This window comes from Phyllostomus discolor, chromosome 13 (genome assembly GCF_004126475.2).
Source record: "Phyllostomus discolor isolate MPI-MPIP mPhyDis1 chromosome 13, mPhyDis1.pri.v3, whole genome shotgun sequence".
Classification (NCBI taxonomy): Eukaryota; Metazoa; Chordata; class Mammalia; order Chiroptera; family Phyllostomidae; genus Phyllostomus; species Phyllostomus discolor.
In genome coordinates this window covers 44,029,469-44,042,419 of record NC_040915.2, presented here as the reverse complement: position 1 = coordinate 44,042,419, position 12,951 = coordinate 44,029,469, and positions in this window count along the sequence as shown.

Here is a 12,951-nt window from a genome sequence, read left to right as displayed (position 1 = left end):
TTCCCTTCCCCTCTCTAAACAGGGAATAAGTAAAATCTTAAAAAAAAAAAAAAAGCCATCGATTAAACTTTTTTGCATCTCTGACCAAAAACTAAAATAAAAAAAGGTCTTCAAGAACACCGAAATACTTTTCCTTTAGAGCCGACCTTGTCCAGGTGTCATTTACCCTTCTGCGCTCCGGTCAGTCCCGCTGACCCGCAGTCTCACACCGGTGCCACGCGGTGTTGGCCCCGTGACCCGGGGCAGCCGCGGTGCCACGTGGTACACGCCCTGCTGGAGGAAAGCCCCAGACGTCTACATCCAGGCCCGGTTCTGAAGAACTGGCACGTGATGTCTCCCTCAGACCCACAGGGGCTTTCATCGGAGAACCTTACCCTCGTGGGCAAAGCCGCTGCTCCCGGGGGTGGCTGCTGGAAGAACCCACCCCCTCCCGGGACAGGGTCTCTCGTATGGGGGGTTACCACTGGCGGGGTAGCTGCACAGACCCCCGGGGGAAGGGCGCAGTCCTCAGGCAGCAGATGACGTCAGGCTGTTACCACCCTCCATACACTCACTGCCCGCCCTCCTGGGGACATCACTCTCTCTCTCTCTGGGTGGTCTTCTGGGTGGCCGGCCAAGCCTGAGGCTGCGGAGGGTCCCGCATTTCCCAGACGCCCTTGCTGCTGGAGCCTCGTTGCGTCTGAGTGAGTTCCCCAGCACGCCCTCTGCTCTGCGCGGCTTCTGCAGAGTTGTCTTACCTCTTCCGGGTCGTCTGCAGGTCCACAGCGGTTTCAGAATCAACCGGTTGATCTTGCACAAACTGCCCTCTGACACTGTGATTCCACTGAACCCACCGATCTCTCCGGGAGACTGGACCCTGTGAGCAGGGCAGACACGCCCCGCTTGCCCGGGTCTCCCCTCCCGCCTCTCACCGCGTCGTGTGGTTTCCGTTGCCGGCATCTCGCACGTCTCGGTTAGACCCATTCCCGTTGTTCCCTCCACTGATGCCGCTGCACGTGGTATTTTCCTTTGAGATTGTGTTTATTGCTTACCTTTAGAGCAGGGGAAGGAAGGGGGACGGAAAGGGAGAGAAGCATCGGCGTGCAAGAGAGACATCGACCGGCTGCCTCCCGCGTGTGCCCCGTCTGGGGACCGAACCTGCAGCCCGGCCCGGTCCCGACTGGGAGTCAGAGCTTGGGGGACGACGCCCAGCCTGCGGGGCCACGGGCATTTCAGGTTTCAGCCTCAGATTGCTAGGTGATGATCTGAGGAACCACGGTTGGCTCCTGTGAGCTGCATCTTTTCTAAATCCGCCTGTGGCAGCAGTTGTAGATTCTTAGGGTTTTGTGCACAGACGGCCATGGAGTTTGTGGTGAAGAATTTCCTTTTCAAATCTCCGTGTCTCGCCTCCTCTCCCGGCCGCGTTGCTCTGGCACGGACCCCCGGTGAGCGCGGGGCGGCAGCGGTGAGGGCGGCGGTCTCCGTGGGGCACAGGCGGCCTGGGCCTAGAGCATTCCGCATGTTAGAGTCAACACGCTCACCTCCACAGGCGTCAGCAGGCGGTTGCATGCCTGTTAAACCAAACCACACCTCGTTCGTTCACATGTTCGTGTCCCAGGAACAACGGCAGTCGCACCCGGCCTCCGGCAGGCGGGCGGAGTCGCGTCCTGCGCTCACACCGCCAGGGCCGCCGGGGCCGTCGGAGTGGAGACGAGAGGGACTTGGGGGTGGTTTCCGGGAAGGTTTTTTTCTTGACACGCCTGCAACCCAGGCACTTGCCCTGACTGGGAATCGAACCAGCGATGCTTTGTTTCACAGGCCAGCACTCAATCCACTGAGCCACACCAGCCAGGGGACATTTTTTAAAACTTATTGCTGATTGTAGAGAGAGGAAGGGAGAGAGGGAGAGGGAGGGCGAGGGCGAGAAGCGGGGAGAGAGAAGCACTGACTGGTAGTCCACTCACCGAGGCATCGTCGGGTGACGTCTGTGTGTGTCCTGACGGGGGGCAAAGCCGCAAGCTTGGGGTACGGGGAAGACGCTCGGACCCACTGGACCACTGGGCCAGGGCCTGCGGAGCCATCGTTAATCAGAGTTTGAAATTGGATAGAATTCAGGGAATCCATACATTCTGATGGAAACAAAAGTTACACACACGTTTACGTTGACTGCTCTGTACTCGAAAACGAGCGCTTTCTTTGATGACGAAGTTAGGGAGCGGGCCGTGGCCGTACAGACGCCTGTGGCATTCTCCCCTCCCCGGCGGCCGTGCTCACGGATCGTCCCTCACCGCGTCACGGTGGTTGTGACGTCTTAACACACCGCTTCCGCTCAGCGCTGCCTCCGAGTCACAGAGCGCCAGCCCCGGCGGGGTCGTGCGGGGCAGTGTGACTCTCGAGTGGCGCGGTGGCCGTGCTGTGGTGTCGCAGCCTCGTCTGACGCGTTGACGCCCGCGGTCCCTCCTGCTGCAGGGCGGCGCGCACCCGGGCTCCTGCAGCTCCCCGCCCCGCCCCGCCCCAAACTGCACACCGAAAACCACGCGGCGTACAGGGAAACCGGGTCGGGAGCACAACCTACCCCAGAAACTCTGTCCGTGACACGGTTTCTTAGAGGGCAGGAACGTAACAGAAATGGCAGGATGGTTTTCTGCGTGTTGCAAGGCCTGAAGTCTGCCTGTGGGAGCGGTCGCAGCTGTGACCAACCGGGAAGTGGCGGGGGTGTCGCTGCAGAGGGGCAGCTGAGGATGGGGCAGATGCTAACGCGCTGGGGTGGCCAGGCTACATGGTGTGGCTCCACCCAGCGGGGTGCAGGTCACCCGGCGGTTCTTGTGCCCGGAATCGCAGGTAAACAGGTGCAGACTGCGCACCATGTCCAAACTGTCCCCTCACGCACCAGACGCGTTGGAATGAATTGTCACTTTCCAACAAGGGACGCAGCAGCACGAACGACACTCAGCGTGCTCTGCCGACAGGTCCCTCCCTGCCCTCCTGGCCTCCGGCTCCTCGCTCAGCCTCTCGTCCAGGGCTCGGTGTTCGATTCCCGTCCAGGACGTGGTCTGCAGCTCCCACCCTTGTCCATGGGCCTGTGGGCCTGTGGGTGTCGCCCCGTCAGAGCACAGTCACAGCACGTGGCAGCGATGGCATGTCCCCCGAACACCCCCGAACCCTCGGAGGAGCCCCTCCCTCCCCGAGGGCATCCCCAGGTTCCCGCCACACAGGGTGCCCCGCGAAGGCCCCGAGAGCCCCTGGTGGGAAAGGGAAGGAGAAGGCCTGTCGGTCGTTGGCCTTGGGCAGAGACCGAAAGTCCCTGAGCTTCTGGCGGCCCAGGGATGCCTCGGCCTGGGGGAGGTGGGGGCTGCGCATGAGAAAGACCCAGCAGGAGGTCTGCCCTCCGCCTCAGTCACACCTTCACTGGGTGGGCGGGAAGCACGTGCACACGGGGAGAAGCTCGGGCTCTGGGCCACTCCGGGCGTGGTGTCCCCAGGGGTTGTTAGACGGTTCGGGGCACGGTTCGGGGCACGGTGGGAGAACAGTGAGCGGAAGTCCACGGGCAGTGAGCTCGACCAGCTCCTCCCCTTTGGCCGGCTTGGCGACAGGGATGCAGGGAGAGACCGAGGCCTGTCTGCCTCCCCAGGGCTTTGCCACTTGTTGCTGCGGACACGGGTCTCACCTCAAGCCTTTCTCTGAAACACTCCACCTTTGGTGGGGGGTGGGGGCGGGGCAGGAAGTGATCGAACCCCCCTGGCAGGGCCAGCGGCACTGCGGTCAGCTGACAGGTCAGGTCACAGCATTGACCCTTTGACCAGCAGCGTCACCTGGGGAGCCTTTCCCGCAGACACACCTGTGTGCAGGTTGGACGGTCTGGGTCCTTCCCTGAAGCGCTGCTCTCTGACAGCCACACCGGGAGACGCCCCGACTGGCCACGGTCCGCCCGGTGCAGGAACCTCCCCTTGCCAGGACAGGCCGGGGAGGTCTGGGGCGTGGAGCGTCTCCGGGGTGCACCGTTAGGTGGGACGCAAGGTGCTGAGAGCTGCGCCTGCCATGCTCCGTGTGCACAAAGGGGGTGGGAGTCAGGGTGCACGAGTATGCGACCTTCATTTTCGAACGATGTCAGTGTGTTAATTATTTCTTAAAAATACCAATGACTCAAACACAGAGGAGAAAAGAGAGAGTAGAACCCAGCGTAGCCGACCCCAACACCTTCCCCCACAGCGGCTCCCTGCTGGCTCGAGGGGGGCAGCAGGGAGGGGCGCAGCCTGAAACCGGGCTGGGGTTCTGCCCGACGCGGGGCTGCACGCCCCCATCGCCGGCCTGGGCCGCTGCGGTTTCTCTGTGGCGGCTGGGAAAGCCTGTGGATCCCTTTTAGAACCACATTCCCCAGTGAACGAGACAAAACCCACCGGGCTGTGAGATGCGTGGGGAGGCTGCCTGAGTAGAGAGCAGGCAGCGTGTGGAACGCCCAGGGGTCTGGGGGCCCCCAGGGGAACCCCGGCAGGGCCCGGAGGACTGGGCCCCCCCCCAGGAGGAGGAAGCGGCTCAGCGGGCGGCTTGCCCCACGAGCTGAGGTTCACCACCTGCGTCTGCCTGTGTCTTTCCAGGCATCCGCCTCCTCTTTCCTTCTTCTTCTTCTTCTTTTTTTTTTTTTTTGGTCTTTTAAAAAAAGTATCTCCCCAAACATCCAGCGGTGCGGACAAGCCCTCACGGGCACTTGAACGGCCAGGGCGTTTCGGGTTGTCATTGTTAGGGTGAGCGGTACCCCCACCGGGGGCTCACCCCCAAGCCTGGGCCCAGGCCAGCGAGGCCGCACGCGTGTTCGGGCGTCGTCCAGAGCAGCCGCAACACACCCGGTGAGGGTGAGGCCAGCAGTGTGCCCGCCCCACGGCGAGAGGCCAAGGGCCCGCTCCCCAGGAGGAGAGCGAGCGGCACACCTTTGTTGTGTGGGTGGGCGGCGGCCCTCATTGTGTTTCCTCAGCCCCCTGAGGTCTCTCAGGGGCACTTCTGCCGTATTTACATATAGGCTTCGTAAGTATTTTCCACTCTTTCTATCCTGGTCACTAATTTGGGACTTGTTCTGCAGAACTTCGAAGTCTCAGAAGAGCCAGCTCCAAAAAGCACCTCTCAGTAGCTGGAGAAAACGAAGTCAGCCTCGGCGTTCAGTGTTTGTGGGTGAGTCACCTTTGCTTATCTCGCCCGCCTCAGTGGGCGTTTAATGAGTAACTGGGGACGCTGATAAGGCGGGGACCGGCTGCACATGTGTGTGACCCGCAGTCCTTGCTCTGGGGCGGGACCTGTTTGTGCCCGCCTCGCGTTTACTCCGGGTAGAGTGTCACTTCCCTGCAAGACGAGTGGAGCTCGAGAAAGCCCTCGTGCTCAGCTCCCAGCCGTTCCGACCTCAGGAGGCGACTGCACACAGCTTTCCCCGGCGGAGCCTCCAGGCCCGTCTCCTCCGCCAGGCCGGGCCGGGGAAAAGTCTTTTCACGGGGCATCCGGTTACAGCACAAGGTGCATTGACCCAGGAAGCACTTTCTTGATTTGTGTTTCCTGCTCTCAAACCTCCCTTTCACACGCATTTTCTTTGGAGTCCAGTTTAAGACAAAAAGCATTCATTGTTTTAGCTGGTTTCCAGTAAGCCTAGAGCATGTAAGGAAACGCAGTGAGAGCAGAAAGCTTGAGCCCCCGCCCTGCCTCCCTCTCCCCTGTGCCTCCTCTGTCTCTCTCTGCCCAGAAGCCCCCGTGTTTGTAAAGCCCCGCATGGCCTTGTGCTGACCAGCGAGCGACGGGCGTACATAGTTGGTCTCCCGGAGCCCGGGAGCCTGGGCTCGCGGTCCGGCCGCGAGGATGGTGTTAACTTTGCGTTTCCTCCCGCAGGAGCCGGCGTCTCCTCCCCGTGGAAGCAGGAAGCAGCTGCCTACACCTCATCCTTGACCTTGAGAACACAGCGAGGCTTGTCCCCCTCCCAGGAGCCCTGTCACGCCCAAGGGGCGCAGAGACGGAAAGTTCATGCCAACATCTGTGTTTGGTTTGTTTTCAAGTTGACCATTCGCCTGTGTCAGAAACACTTGTCACGCGTGAGGAAGGAGACCTTACTCCCTGTCGTGCGTGCACCGGCCCGACGCCGTGCCGAGAGGGACACTTCGCTGGCAGGATGCCGACCACGATGACATGCTGGAGGAGCCCTTTGCGGTGTGAACTAGAGAACCCCCGTGTCTGAAATGCTATTTTCACTACCTGACTTCTCAAACCTGTGTGTGCGTTTAGATTAGAACCGGGAGCTGCTCGGAACCAGCTCCAAGTGTGTGACAAGCAGCATCCACTTCTCTCGTGGCTGTGGCTCTGCCCTTGGCTGTGTGAGTGGACATGGAGTGACACGATGTTGTGAACTGGAAGTCACCCCCTCTGTCACTGCCCTGCGAGCCCCTGCGGCCCCACGGCCGAGCCGGGTCCGCGGCCGCCCGTCTCCTGTGCCCTCGGCGGCTGCTCGGAGGGTACGTGGTCCGCGCATTTGTAAAGATTGTCAAACTCCTGCTTTAACTTGGAATTTAATTTTTTAAAGAATATAATATGTGTCTCTCTGTCCTAAGAGAATTGATCAGCTTCAGTTAGTAAAAAATATTTTGAGTAATGAGTCTGTTGGGTTTCTTTTTACCGCACGAGAGCGGAGTAAGGGAGGTCGGCCGGCCGCCCGGAACAGAACCCGCCCAGTCCGTTTCCTCGGGGACGGGGGCGGGGCTTTGCCAGCATCTCAGGTGCCAGGGCCTGTCGTGCTGTGTCAATGCCCCTTTGTTAGGAGGTTTCGGAGCCGCCTCAGAGACGGTTTTCAGCAGCGCGGGGGAGCCACCCCACTTAGCCTTTTTAATCAGGCTGCTGACAGAAGCTGGCCGGGTCTGGCCACGACCTTTAGAAAGGCTTGCTCCTTCCCTCCGGCTAGGCCGCTGGGTCCCGAGCTGGTCCGGGGAAGGAGCCGGATCTTTGATTCTGAACTGTCGCCTCCGAGTCAGAAACCTAAAATGCCCCTGCGGAGGCCGACTGCCTGTCTGAGAATCAAACTATTGACATCTCTCCTCTTCGTGGGATGATGAAGTTTATCTTTCTCTCCACGCCTTGTCTCAACTCGCCTCGTGCACCAAGAACACCGATTAGTTGCTCAGGAGGAGAATATCTGGAACTAAAGGGCTTGAGAAGTCCAAAGTTACTTTGTGGCTGTGAAGTCCTTATTATTATTATCATTATCATTTTTGTCTCGAGTGCACACTTATTAAAGCCGGGGAGAGGGAAACAGAGGGAGGACTGAAGAGAAAAGAGGTCGCAGCGGAGGGGTGAGCCTGGGTCCCTGGGAACCTCGGGCACAGAGGCGGATGGCGCGAGCCAGCTGGGCTGCGCAGGAAATGGGTAACAGGCAGAGGGGGGGCCTTGGAGACACAGGGGTCGGGGGTGAGCCGGGGAGACCTGACCGCCTGCTGCTCCCCTGGTGGCAATGTCTGGGGACCTTTAGGGCTTAGGAGAAAGAAAGCACAGACACACCACTTTTTTTTCCCTTTTCTTTGCGGCTAAAATTATTTAAATACGTGAGCAATTTCCGTTTAAAGAGAAGCTGCCTCACTGTGTTTGAAATAGTTGCAATATAAACCTAGGTTTTAACGTTTATATTTTATATCATTTATATTCTTTCCCCCTAAGAGGAAGCAACTAAGTTGTGCTCTAATTTGCCTGCCAGACATTGCCTCAGCCGTCAGAAGAGGCGGATAAAAGGGTATTTTTTAGAATTTGTGTGAGCAAATGTTTTCAACACATAGAAATACCCTCAAAGAAAGAAGTTCGGAATCAAAACAATACACTGCCCTGGCTGGTGTGGCTCAGTGGATCGAGCACCGGCCTGCAAGCCAAAGGGTCACCATTCAGTTCCCAGTCAGGGCACATGCCTGGGTTGCGGGCCAGGTCCCCAGTAGGGGGCGTGCGAGAGGCAACCACACTGATGTTTCCCTCCTCCTCTTTCTCCCTCCCTTCCCCTTTCTCTAAGAATAAATAAATAAGTAAATAAATAAAATCTTAAAGAAAAGGAGAATAATCTTAGCAACCACTCCATAAGAGATAAAGAGTGGAGAGGATCCAAGATGGAGGCGTAGGTGGTCGCAATGTACCTCCTAGCGCAACCAGAACTAAGGACGAGAGCTTATAAACAAAAAACAACCAGAACAGAGAGAAATGAACCGAACGGAAGTCTGACTCCCATTCATCCAGTCCGGTAAGGAGGGGTGGAGTCAGAGGCCTACGGAGAGGGGTCGAGGGGTCCCGGCAGGAAAAATCGGTGGCTGGCGGGCGGACTCTCGCACGCAGGGCGAAGGCGGCAGTTGGCGGACCCCAGACGCCCAGGGGCAGCTGACGGACCGGTGGCAGGCCCTGGGCGTGGGAGGCAGGGAGCAGACCCAGTGAGGCCCTCGAGGCAGCTGGCTGTCCACAGCCGCACATTTGCGTGCGCAGACAAAATAAACGAAACCAGGCAGCGGTGCAGACCGCACATCCTAGGGACCTAGTGCCGGGAAACAAAGCCTGAAGGCACCAACTGAAAACACCTGTGGGGGTTGAGGCCGGGAGATTCTCTCAGCCTCACAGGAGGCTCCTTGGGGAGACCCACAGAGTCCGAGAGAGTGCACAGGCCCACCGGCCCGGGAGCCAGCAGCAGAGGGGCCCAATGTGCTTGTGGGAAGCAGCAAGGGGGACTGGAGTCCTGGTGAGAGCGGGGCGGGCGCCATTGTTCCTTCTCAGACCCCGCCCCCACATACAACGTCACAACCCAGCGACTGAGGTGCCCCGCCCTGGTGAACACCTGAGGCTCCGCCCCTCATACGTAATAGGCGCGACCAGGCCAAAGGAAAACAATAAAATAAAATTAAATTAAAAAGATGGCTCAAACAGAGTTAAAAGCCCCAGAGCCAATTTTTTTAAGTGACCAAGAAATAGCCAACCTATCAGATGCACAGTTCAAAGCACTGGTGATCAGGATGCTCACAGAATTGGTGGACTTGAGTCATAAATTAGATGAACAAATGCAGGCTACAATAAGTGAAATGAAGAAAAATGGACATGGAACCAATAGTGATGGAAAGAAAACTGGGTTTCAAATCAATGGAAGGGACCAGAAGGAGGAAAGGAACAACCAAACAGAAAAGAATGAAGAAACAAGAATTCAAAAAAATGAGGAGAGGCTTAGGGACCTCCAGGACACCTTTAAACGTTCCAATATCCAAATTATAGGGGTACCAGGAGGGGAAGAAGAAACACAACAAGTGGAAAAGTTATTTGAACAAATAATAAAGGAGAACTTCCCCAAAATGGCAAGGGAAATAGACTTCTAGGAAGTCCAGGAAGCTCAGAGTCCCAAAGAGGTTGGACCCAAGGAGGAACATGCCAAGGCACATCATAATTACATTAGCCAAGGTGAAAATGAAGGAGAGAATTCTAGAAGCAGCAAGAGATAAGGGGTCAGTTACCTACAAAGGAGTTCCCATCAGACTGTCAGCTGATTTCTCAAAAGAGACCTTACAGGCAAGAAGGGGCTGGAAAGAAGTATTCCAAGTCATGAAAGGCAAGGACCTACATCCAAGATTGCTCTACCCAGCAAAGCTTTCATTTAGAATGGAAGGGCAGATAAAGTGCTTCTCAGATAAGGTCAAGTAGAAGGAGTTCATCATCACCAAGCCCTTATTTTATGAAATGTTAAAGGGACTTATCTAAGAAAAAGAAGATAAAAAATATGAACAGTAAAAAAAGACATCAAACTCACAGTTAGTAACAACCACACCTAAAACAAAAGCAAACTAAGCAAACAAAGAGAACAGGAGCAGAACCACAGAAATGGAGATCACATGGAGGGTTAGCAACAGGGAAGCGGGAGGAGGAGAGAGGGGGAAAAGATATAGAGAATAAGTAGCATAGACAATAGGTAGAAAACAGACAGGGGGAGGGCAGGAATGGTGTAGGAAATGTAGAGGCTAAAGAACTTATGACACATGGACATGAACTAAAGGGGGGGAATGTGTGTGGGGGTGGTGGGCGGGGGGGAGGGGAGTGAAGGGGGAAAATGGGACAACTGTAATAGCATAATCAATAAAATACATTTTTAAAAAAGATAGAGAAGAGAACCTAAGGTCGGGTTAAGAAACCAGACCAGGTAGGCTAAACACCAGACGGTCTTCGGGAGGAGTGTAGCATGTGAGGAGGGCACCTTCATCTGTCTTGTGAGGGTTTCTGGGTTCCCCCCCGCCCAGTGCACGCTCAGGAGATCCAGTGAAGAGAGAAAACCGTCTGAGTGCACGCAGGAAGCACTCCGCTTCGCTGGCCACCGGAGGAGACACACAACAGTGAGCAAAGCAGACCCAGCGCTTGCTTACCGTCCGGTGCAGGAGACAGCCCTGAGTCAAACAATCACAACTGTGCCGTGGAACACTGGTACGTGCTATGAAACACAGCTGTGAGCACCATCATGGTGGGTACCCGGGGGAGGAGATCTCAGAGAAGGCTTCTGTGAAAACGTGCCGTCGGAAGCAGGAGATGAAAGATGAGCAGGCCAGTGGAGGAGGAAGAACATTCCAGACCGTGTGCTCAAGGGCCCTGGGGTGGAGGAGTGGGACGTGGTTTCAACCTGATGGGCCAGGATGGCGCAAGACGAGCCCGGACGAGGAGGCGGGGGCCTCACGTGTCGGTGAGGCAGCTCGGCGGTTGCGGCACCGTCATTTTAATCAGTGATGCCAACTCTACTCTGCATCTTTTTGGACTTGCCTGGAGACAAGATCTAGTGCATATCCCAAATGCTTTGCTTTTGTGGTGCTCTGCGGGGAGCAGGGAACAGCCCTGGAGGTACACCGAGGTGGCACCAGACCCTGTTGACGCGGAGTCTCGTCCACCCTGCAGTCACAGAGCCAGCACCCCTGCAAGGTGCTCCGAGAGGCGAACCCTGAGCAACCCAGAGGGAGGAAGCTGTGTCCTTGTGTTCACGGAGACGCTCTGTCGCAGCGCCAAGCCAAATGTCGACGTGTGGCAAGCTATGGGGGCTACTTACCCTCTTTTCAACCCTTCATCTCACAGGCATTCTCTTTTTTTTAAAGATTTTATTTATTTATTTTTAGAGAGAGAAGGGGGGGGAGAGAGAGAGAGAAACATCAATGTGTGGTTGCTGGGGGTCATGGCCTGCAACCCAGGCATGTGCCCTGACTGGGAATCAAACCTGCGACACTTTGGTTCGCAGCCTGCGCTCAATCCACTGAGCTACACCAGCCAGCGCCAGGCATTCTTACATAATTCTAAAAAATTTACTTTTAGAGAGAGGGGGAAGGAGGGAGAAAGAGAGGGAGAAAAACATTGATATGAGAGAGAAACACTGATCAGCTGCCTCCCGGACACGCCCTGCAACCCAGGCATGTGTCCTGACAGGGAACTGAACCCATGACCTTTCACTTTGTGGGATGACGCCCAACACACTGAGCCACACCGGTCAGAGCTCGTGTGTATTTTTGAACATTGCTCTGCACCAGGCACCCCACTAGGCACTGAGGGTATCAAACTGAGTAAGACAGTAGTCCCCGCCCTGTGGTAGTTCAGTCTTACCTACATGCAGATGAATTAGGATTCACTAGAGATGCTGTAGCTCAGCGCTCTGGGATCCCAACAAATGTTCGGCACAGTGCCGAGCGTGGCAATAAACTCTTCATTATTAGAAAGAGTGGCAGTTGGTGGTTAATGTCAAGTCGCTATGGCAGATGGTGTCAACCCAGAGGGGTTGTTGCCTGGTGTGAAAGAAGATGCTGTGTGGAGTGTGAAGTTCACCGGAGAACAGGAGCCTGAGAAACAGTGGGTGTGAACCCAGCAGCCCCCCTGGTCCCGGCCTTAATCTCACCCCGGCCATTGACTGCTGTGCGGAAGGTCAACAACGAGATAACACACGCAGAGGGCATAGCCCAGCACCTTAGCAAACAACAAGCACTCGGTAACGCCTAGCTACGGTCGCCGTTTGCGGTTATTCCGGTAAAGAAGCCTTCCAGTGGTTGGAAGGAGACCAGGCACGGTTAGTGTCTTGCCTGTGGGACGAGAGGAGAGCCTGTCAAATACTCTTTTCAGGTCCTGGGTGTCTGCTCTGGGGCTGGGCAGCCGGGCTCAGCGGGCTTCCAGAGGGGCGGGGAGACCACGGTCAGGGTTATGAAGGCATCACTCGTCCTCTTCCGGGAAGTCCTTAGCAGGTGTACTGGGTGATTTCACACCTATGCTTGGGAGGACTGTGCTTTATATTAAAAAAACCACTTCAGTCTTGTGACCAAGAATTTAAAAAGCAAAACCAATAAAAACAATGGTTTCAGAAGTCCCATGCCCCCTCCCGTGGCACGCCTTCGGTGCGCTTCCACGGCCCAGCACTGTCTGTCGGCTGACCCTGCCCCGCCTCTCTGGTCTGCTCGGCCTAGCAAGGCGTCCTCATGCGGACCCCGCAGTCTCTGAACACGCACCCCCCAGCCCTGCCTGCGGGACAGCTGCCGTTAAGTTAGATAGATATGCACAAACAGGGGGCCGCTTAATTGCCTGCATTTAGACACAAATTATTATGACGCTGAAAGGGAAAAAAGTGTCATTGGTCAGCTTCATTGAGGCCAAATTTTCTCCGGTGAACCAGACCCAGGGCTGGTATAGACAGGACTTAGTGAGACCGGGATGGTGGCAGGGATGTGGGAAGGACATTGTCCTGAGCCCCCATCGGGAGGAAGGAGGAGGGACCGTCCAGGGAGCGAGTGGAGTGAGCGTGGAGCCGCTGGGGGGCTCGGCCAGGCCGCTGAGCTAGGGGGCGGGGCAGGGCGGGGCGCGAGGCGGGGCCAGCGCAGGCCAGGAGTCCCGGCAGTTGGCGAGCGGGGCGGAGCGAGCGCGGGGGCGGGGCCAGGAGCCGGGGCTGCGGGCGGGCGGGCGGGCGGGCGGGAGGGCGAGCTGGGCGGGGAGGGG